At 38.6% G+C, this 7,500-nt stretch overlaps 2 protein-coding genes across 9 annotated transcripts in view; one reads left to right on the top strand and one right to left on the bottom strand.

The window, feature by feature from the left end:
* LOC123498878 overlaps positions 1-7,500 on the top strand; it is a 125,108-nt gene that overhangs the window by 13,521 nt on the left and 104,087 nt on the right. For 2 of the 8 annotated variants that reach the window (XR_006672828.1, XR_006672821.1), the window contains exon 2: positions 2,761-2,800. The exons of the other annotated variants lie outside the window; for them this stretch is intronic. The gene's annotated coding sequence lies outside the window, so the exon portion shown is untranslated. The remainder of the gene's footprint in view (positions 1-2,760; positions 2,801-7,500) is intronic. 8 annotated transcript variants of the gene reach the window in all.
* LOC123498877 (carbonic anhydrase-related protein 10-like) overlaps positions 1-7,500 on the bottom strand; it is a 165,549-nt gene that overhangs the window by 78,330 nt on the left and 79,719 nt on the right. The window lies entirely within an intron of this gene.

Genomic DNA, 7,500 nt, shown 5'->3' with positions numbered 1-7,500 from the left:
CCCTCATCTTACTCACTGGAACATTTTTACATATATAAACATTATTTTTGTCCCGTCCCGCTCCGACCGACGCGGAAAGTGTGTGTGTGTGTGTGTGTGTGTGTGTGTGTGTGTGTGTGTGTGTGTGTGTGTGTGTGTGTGTGTGTGTGTGTGTGTGTGTGTGTAGGTTTGTAGATTTGTAGGTTTGCTTCCATTTACCCTTTCTGTCCTTCTCAGTGTGTGTGTGTGTGTGTGTGTGTGTGTGTGTGTGTGTGTGTGTGTGTGTGTGCTCGCGCGCGTATATGTGTGTGTGTGTGTGTGCGCAGGTGGACGGACAGGTAAGAGGAAGTGGTGGGTAGGGAGGGGGAAGGATCGGGAAGAATCCTTAAAGCTTCTCAACGTTGGTACTCTTTGATTTATTTTTTCATCGAGGGATGGTGATGTGTGCAGCATTTTCTGTGGAGTAGAGTGGAAACTTTACTCCTTTTTTGATCTTTTCGTTCCTAGGAGAGACTTAGGGAATGGTGCGCAGACTGAGACCAAGTAATGTGCTTAACAGAAAACATTTTGGTACGCATTTTTCCTCCTATATTTTTGTGGCACTGTATTTATCTTCAGATGCAACACTGTTTGGTTTCCTTAGTGTTGTGTTATGGAAGTACGTGTAAGGTTAAGTTAGGTTAGGTAAAGTAAGGTTAGTTTTTTTAATTTAAGAGGAGAAAAGTGGCTAAGGGCAACATAGTAAATTAAACAATAAATTAAATTTCCAGTTTCCGAAAAAGGCCGTGGTGGGGGGAAGAGTTACCCAAAAGACCGGGATAAATGTCTTAAAACTTCCCTCTTAAGTCAGATAAGGTCATAAGTATATAGACGTACGGAGGTAGGTAGGTAGATTAAGTTAAGTTAAGTTAGGTTAGGTCACGTTTTAGCCAGGTTAGGTTAGGTAAGGTTAGATTAGGTTTCGTTAAATTATGGTTACGTTAGTTTAGGTTATGGTTAGTTAAGGTTAGGTTAGGTTAGGTTAGGTTAATTAAAGTTAGGTTGGGTTAGATTGGGTTTGGTTAGGGTAAAGTTGAAGTAGGCAGGTAAATTAAGTTAAGTTAGGTCACGTTTTGGTTAGGTTAGGTTAGATTAGATTAGATTAGATTTCGTTAAGTTTTGGTTACGTTATGGTTAATTAAGGTTAGATTGGGTTAGAATGGGTTTGGTTAGGTTAATGTTGAGGTTAAGGTTAATTTAGGTAAGTTTAAGTTGGGTTAGTTTGGGTTAGATTAGGTTTAATTAGGTTAGGTTTGATTTCTTATTTGGTTCGGTTTGTTTAGGTTTGATGAGATTAGGTTAGTTTTAGGTTAGGTTTAGTTAGGTCAAGTTTCGTTAGGTCAGGTTAAATTAGGTTAGGTTTGATTTCGTTCGATGAAAGAGTCCAGCAAATTGTGTCAACCTTCCGTTTCCTTCAAGACTTCTTTTGATCTCCCCCTTTGATTCACCTGTTGAGGACCATTAGCGCCAGCGGGGCCAGGTAAGGGAGCCGCCAGTGACGCCACAACAGTGCTAAGTTGTTATTTTCGTTCTGGTCGCCGCCTTCGCGTATCCCTCCCCACCCTTTCCTCCCCTTCCCTCCCCATCTCTCCCTCCTGCCTGGCGTCCTGGAGGAGTGGGCGGCATGAGTGCTCGTTCTTCCCATTAATAATTCCTTGTGGTGCCGCAAAATAATAAAAGCCAGTACCAGTATTTTCCTACTAGAAATATTCGTAATTTTTGGATCTTATTTTCTTTATTATTATTTATACTTTTTCTGTCTGTTTGTCTGTATGTCTGTTTTTCTTTCCTTCTTTCTTTCTTTCTTCTGTCTGTCTGTCTGTCTGTCTGTCTGTTTTTCTTTCTTTCTTTATTTATTTCCTTCTGTCTGTCTGTCTCTCTCTCTCTCTCTCTCTCTCTCTCTCTCTCTCTCTCTCTCTCTCTCTCTCTCTCTCTCTCTCTCTCTCTCTCTCTCTCTCTCTCTCTCTCTCTCTCTCTCTCTCTCTAAGCTTGCCCACTAAAGCATTTCCAGCAGCCATCACATCAATTATTCCAAGTGTAGCCAGGAAAGAAGGAAGGCTTCATGTTTTTGTTTGATTTTAATATTTAATCTCTTGTAAGTATTGTACTGTTTTTTTCCCTCAATTTTTTATCTTTCTTTCTTCCTCATTAATAGTTTTTGAGGAGTAAAATTATCTTGAGCATTTATTTGGGTTGAAAAAATGTTCGTGTTTTCTAGAAATTATATGAGTTTTTTTTTTTTTTTCGTGTTGTCTTCCTTTACGTTATAGTTTCCCCTTGCATTCACAGTTTGATGTACTGCTGTGAAATAGTGAGTGTTCATGCTGCTGTCTTGCTCTTGGGGGAAAAAAAAATATGTATATGTATACATCTTTCTTTTTGTAGAAATAGTGTTATTCTTACTTTTTTTTATCACCATTTATTACCTTCCATTTTTCCTTTCCCAGTAATAGCATCAGGCAGCGCCATGAAAACGTAAATTCGCTCCCTATTCTCATGTCCCCAAAAATAACATGCTAATCTTTTACAGAAATTACGCTATTGTTACTTTTGCTGTCGCTACTTTTTCATCATTTATTGCCTTCTATTTTTCTGCCCCGTTAATCGTATCAGGTACCGCCATGGAATCGTAAATGCTCACCGTGTTGTCTTGTTCTTAAAAATATTCGTGTTTTGTGCAACTCGTGCTTTTATTACTTTCCATCCCGCTCTAATTTTCTTTCCCTCGGTCTGCGTCCCCAGGCGAGGCTCAGACGTCGCCGGGCCAGCGAGATGAAAACTGGTGAGTCAGTCCACATGCAAGTTTGATGTTCTTATCAAGACAGGCGGCGTAGAGGGAGTCCCAGCGGGGATGAGAGAGAGAGAGAGAGAGAGAGAGAGAGAGAGAGAGAGAGAGAGAGAGAGACTAGACTTCCTCTGCGTTCGTTCGGGCCAAATATTTCTTGATAGTTTCACTTCTTTATTTATTGTGATGATGAAATACGGCGGCGTTTTAATGGCGGCGGGATGCGAGGTGTTGGTTGTTGGCAAGGGAAGGTAGTAGTAGTTATGGTGGTGGTGGTGGTGGTAGTGATGGTTGTAGTGGTGGTTGTAGTAGTAATGATGGTAGGTGGTGGTGATGGTGTTGATAGTGTTGGTGTTTCTGTTTGTAACGCGATTTCTATTGTTATTCTCCTAGTGCGCCTGCCGTTACTGTTGTTTCTACTGCTACCATTACTATTACTACGGCCCCTTCTGTTGGTGCTGTGACTGTTCTGTTACTACTGCCGCTATTTGTGTGTTTGGTGGTGGATAGACTGCACTAACTTCCTTTACTCCCACACGTTATACAGGCTTGGCAATTACCATAACTATACTGTCATTCATAGTAACTTAATTCACTTCTCTTCCCCACTCACAAGTTCCTTCCATTTTCATTCACAATAATTTTCATCACAGTAACTTGCTTCTCTCCAACGCTGCATTCACTAATCTTCTCTCCTACACTGCATTCACTAAACAAACACTTCATAACGCCTTCTCGCTAATATTCACCATCCAGTGCAGTCAGAATGGGAACCGAAAATCACAAAATAGTTCCAGCAGTAAAAACCGAAATTGAAGAAATAAAACAAACAGAAGAATTGAAATAGGGAAGTGAATGAAGGGAGTGGCAATATAAAGCGGGAAAAAAGACAGATAGGGAAGGGCTGTTTGGTTAAGGTGAGATTGCTGATGTACGAGAGAGAGAGAGAGAGAGACAGAGAGAGAGAGAGAGAGAATAAATGATACGAGACAAAGATTAGAAAACGAACGAGTGACGGAGTAACTGAAATAAAAAGAGAGAGAGAGAGAGAGAGAGAGAGAGAGAGAGAGAGAGAGAAAATGAGTAGGTGTTTCGAGGGAGAGGAGGAGCAGGAGAGGGAGAGAGGAGAGATAAAGGAGCACAGAGTCAGGTCAAGGGAGAAATTTTATGGGCTTGGAGAATGAGGGTGGACGGTGAGAGAAAACACACGCGAGATTACCACACAAACTTTTACGGCAGCGAGAATGGCGGAGGCTGCGAGAAGGTGAAGTCTCCCCTCAATAGTTCGCTTAAGGAAAATGGGAGAAGCTTCATCCCACTCAACAGAAAACGAAGAGTTCCGACTTCTCTCCTTCGCGCCTCTTGATTGGATATTTTACACTTGTAGCTTACCTGACGGGCCCGGTAATTAGGTGACATAGCAGGTGAGAGAGAGAGAGAGAGAGAGAGAGAGAGAGAGAGAGAGAGAGAGAGAGAGAGAGAGAGAGAGAGAGAGAGAGAGTGTTTAGACAGGTAAGCAGACGTCACACTTTCACGTAATGGTGGAGGAAAGATTGTAAGGAGGAAAGTTTCGCACTGAGAGACTACATTCTCGATCTTTATTTATTGCCTGCAGAAGAAGAAAGAATAGAGGAGGAGGAGGAGGAGGAGGAGGAGGAGGAGGAGGAGGAGGAGGAGGAGGAGGAGGAGGAGGAGGAGGAGGAGGAACTGTGCTAGAATTTAAGGTTTTCCGAAATTCTAGTGTTCTTTTAAGTTTTTGTGGGTATTTTTTTTTTTCAATGTAGAAATCGTGAAATGTCATCTCTTGTTTCTCTGGTTAGTGGTTTTCGTAAGTTAGTGCTGAGTTCCGCAAGTTGGTAGGTGATTGATAGCTACTCGTCAACCTAGTCGGTTTTCTTTTTCATTCCTGTTTTTGTTTAGATTTCTTGTTTTTTTTTTATCATTTTTATCAGAGGCTTTTTGAATCTTTTTATCTTTTTCTGTTCGTTTTATTTGAGTTTTTTTTTTTTTATCTTATTTTATTACTTTTCTTAGTTTCTTTTTATTAACCCTTCTCCTCCTCCTCCTCCTCCTCCTCCTCCTCCTTCTTCATTAGTTTCTTTTTTTTTGTCAGGGGCGGGAGTGAGTAAAGTTTAATCCTTTATTTGTTGGGGTGACGTTTTCATTAATCTCTCTTACTTCGTTATCTTATTTCAGTCAGGTTATTTTTTATTTACTTATTATTATTTACTCCTCTTATTTTGTTTTCATTGTTAACTTTTTCCAAGGGCATCAGAAAATTTAATCTTTTTATTTTAATTATTTTCTTATTTACTTATTAATATTTACTGTTATTTTCTTGGTTTTTTTCATTATTAACTTTTCCGAGGCTTTTAGAAAACGTTTAGTCCCTTTTTTTCTTTTAGGTATTTCTTATTTAAACGATCCTTATCTGTATACTTCAATAGTCTTATCCTGAACGAAGCGTAACTGTTCTGTATGTTAGATTCTCAGTAAAGCTTCTCTCTCTCTCTCTCTCTCTCTCTCTCTCTCTCTCTCTCTCTCTCTCTCTCTCTCTCTCTCTCTCTCTCTCTCTCTCTCTCTCTCTCTCTCTCTCTCTCTCTCTCTCTCTCTCTCTCTCTCTCTCTCTCTCTCTCTCTCTCTCTCTCTCTCTATTTTTGTGTTTCATGACGTATTCAGAAATGTTTTACTTTCTCGATTTGTCTTTGTATTTACGTTAGCTCCTGTTTATTTGCATTTCACTTTGTATTCTTGTCAGAGCCTTGAATTTCACCTCATTTTGCAACATGAAACTGGAAAAGAAATGAAAGAATGAACGAATTGATAGATGAATAGATAAATAAATCCTAGTTGTTCCATTCCTCATGTGGTGGAAATCTATTTATACATCTTTTTTCATCTGTTTATCCTTATTTAATTGGAATTTCTACGTTTTTTTTTTTTCTGTCACTACACTCGTGCAAACAAAGCCATTTTTTTTTATAAGTCACGCCGCATACAATTAATTCAACACGCAAAATGGAAGAAATAAAGGAGAAAATAAAGTTAATTAAGGGACAAAAAACAGAGTCCCAGGTAAGGAAGGATTCACGTCATCTCACCTGTTCCTTTATTCTTTTTTTTTATCACTATTTTTTTTTCTCACTTTGCTTTATCTTTATCATTTTTATCTTTATTTAGTTAGAGAGAGAAGAAAAGAAAGTAAATACAAAACAGACGCCCAGGTAAGGAAGGATCCACAACACTTCACCATTTCACCTGTCCTTTTATTCTTCTTTCACCACTATTTTTTTTTTATTTTGCTCTATCTTTTTTCATCTATTTTTATTGAATTAAATTTCGTACGCTTTCCTTTTCTTTTCCTGTCACTACACTCGTACAAACAAAGCCTTTTTTTTTTTATAGGTCAAGTCTCATACAATTAACTCAACACGTAAAATGAAACAAAACGAAAATAAAGCAAAAAAAAAAAAATATACAGAAACAAGAAGAAAAGATTCACAACATCTCACCTGTCTTTTCCTTCTTCGTCCTTTTTCTTTTTTTTTCATCACCATTTCCTTTATTTTCATGTTCCTTTACTTTCTTATCGACATGCGGTGTTAGTCTGCTCGAAACGCTTTTATTTCTGACATTTGTGTTCCGCGAGGTGGCATTTCATCTTTATTTACTCTCGATCGGTTACAAGGAAAGGTTTTAGTTAGAAGTGCGGTTGAATACGGAACGAAGCCCGCTGCTGTCTGCTAATGTTGCCTTACGCCCCGCTGTGTTGTCTGGCGCCTTTACTTAATGATAGTGTGTGTGTGTGTGTGTGTGTGTGTGTGTGTGTGTGTGTGTGTGTGTGTGTGTGCGCGCGTGTGTGTGCAGTAGAAGGCTTTAGAGAGGTGCAATTTGACAAGCAACTCATTATTACCTTAGTGTGTGTGTGTGTGTGTGTGTGTGTGTGTGTGTGTGTGTGTGTGTGTGTGTGTGTGTGTGTTTGTGTTTGTGGGTGTGCGTGTTATTGATGTTTTTTTGGGGGATTATTGGTGATTTTAGCCATTTTTCGTCCCACTGTCCTGTGTTAGTTGTTGTTATGATATTATTCTTTAAGTTTTATTGGTGCGTTTTTATTGTTTATTGGCACATTACAGCATGTTATCGCACTTTTGCATTTAGTTTCATACATTTGTTTATTCATTTATTTATTTGTCATTTTATTATTATTTCGTTTTTGCCTGTTTGTTTATATCTGCAATTTTTTTGTTGTGGGTATGTTTGTTTCATTATTTTTTATTTTCCTGTTGTTTTCCCTCTTTATCTGTTTCTATTTTAAGTAACCAGGAATTTCTTTACTTTTCTATCTGTATATTTTTGTCTTTTTCCTCTCTTCTATTTCATTTTCATTCCAATTACATTCATATTCATTCACGAGTTGTCCGTTTCTCCTGTTTTATAATACATTTCTCTGTCTGCCTGTCTGTCTATCAATCTCTCACCTTTTTGTTTTTTTGTTCACGTTCCTCAATTAGATTATCACTATTACTGTTCTGTTACCCGTACGTACATTATTATATATTTGAGAATTAGTCTACCTAGTTGTCGTTTTATGTGAAAGCTGCTGTCATGGTGAAATATGAATTCAACACGGGCTGGCTGCTGGAATATCGCCATTTCTGTTTTACTTTACTCGCCAAATGTAAAAAAAAAAGTGAAAA

This window comes from Portunus trituberculatus, chromosome 48 (genome assembly GCF_017591435.1).
Source record: "Portunus trituberculatus isolate SZX2019 chromosome 48, ASM1759143v1, whole genome shotgun sequence".
NCBI lineage: Eukaryota > Metazoa > Arthropoda > Malacostraca > Decapoda > Portunidae > Portunus > Portunus trituberculatus.
Note: the sequence above shows the minus strand (reverse complement) of the source record. Positions and strands in the feature narration are given on the sequence as shown.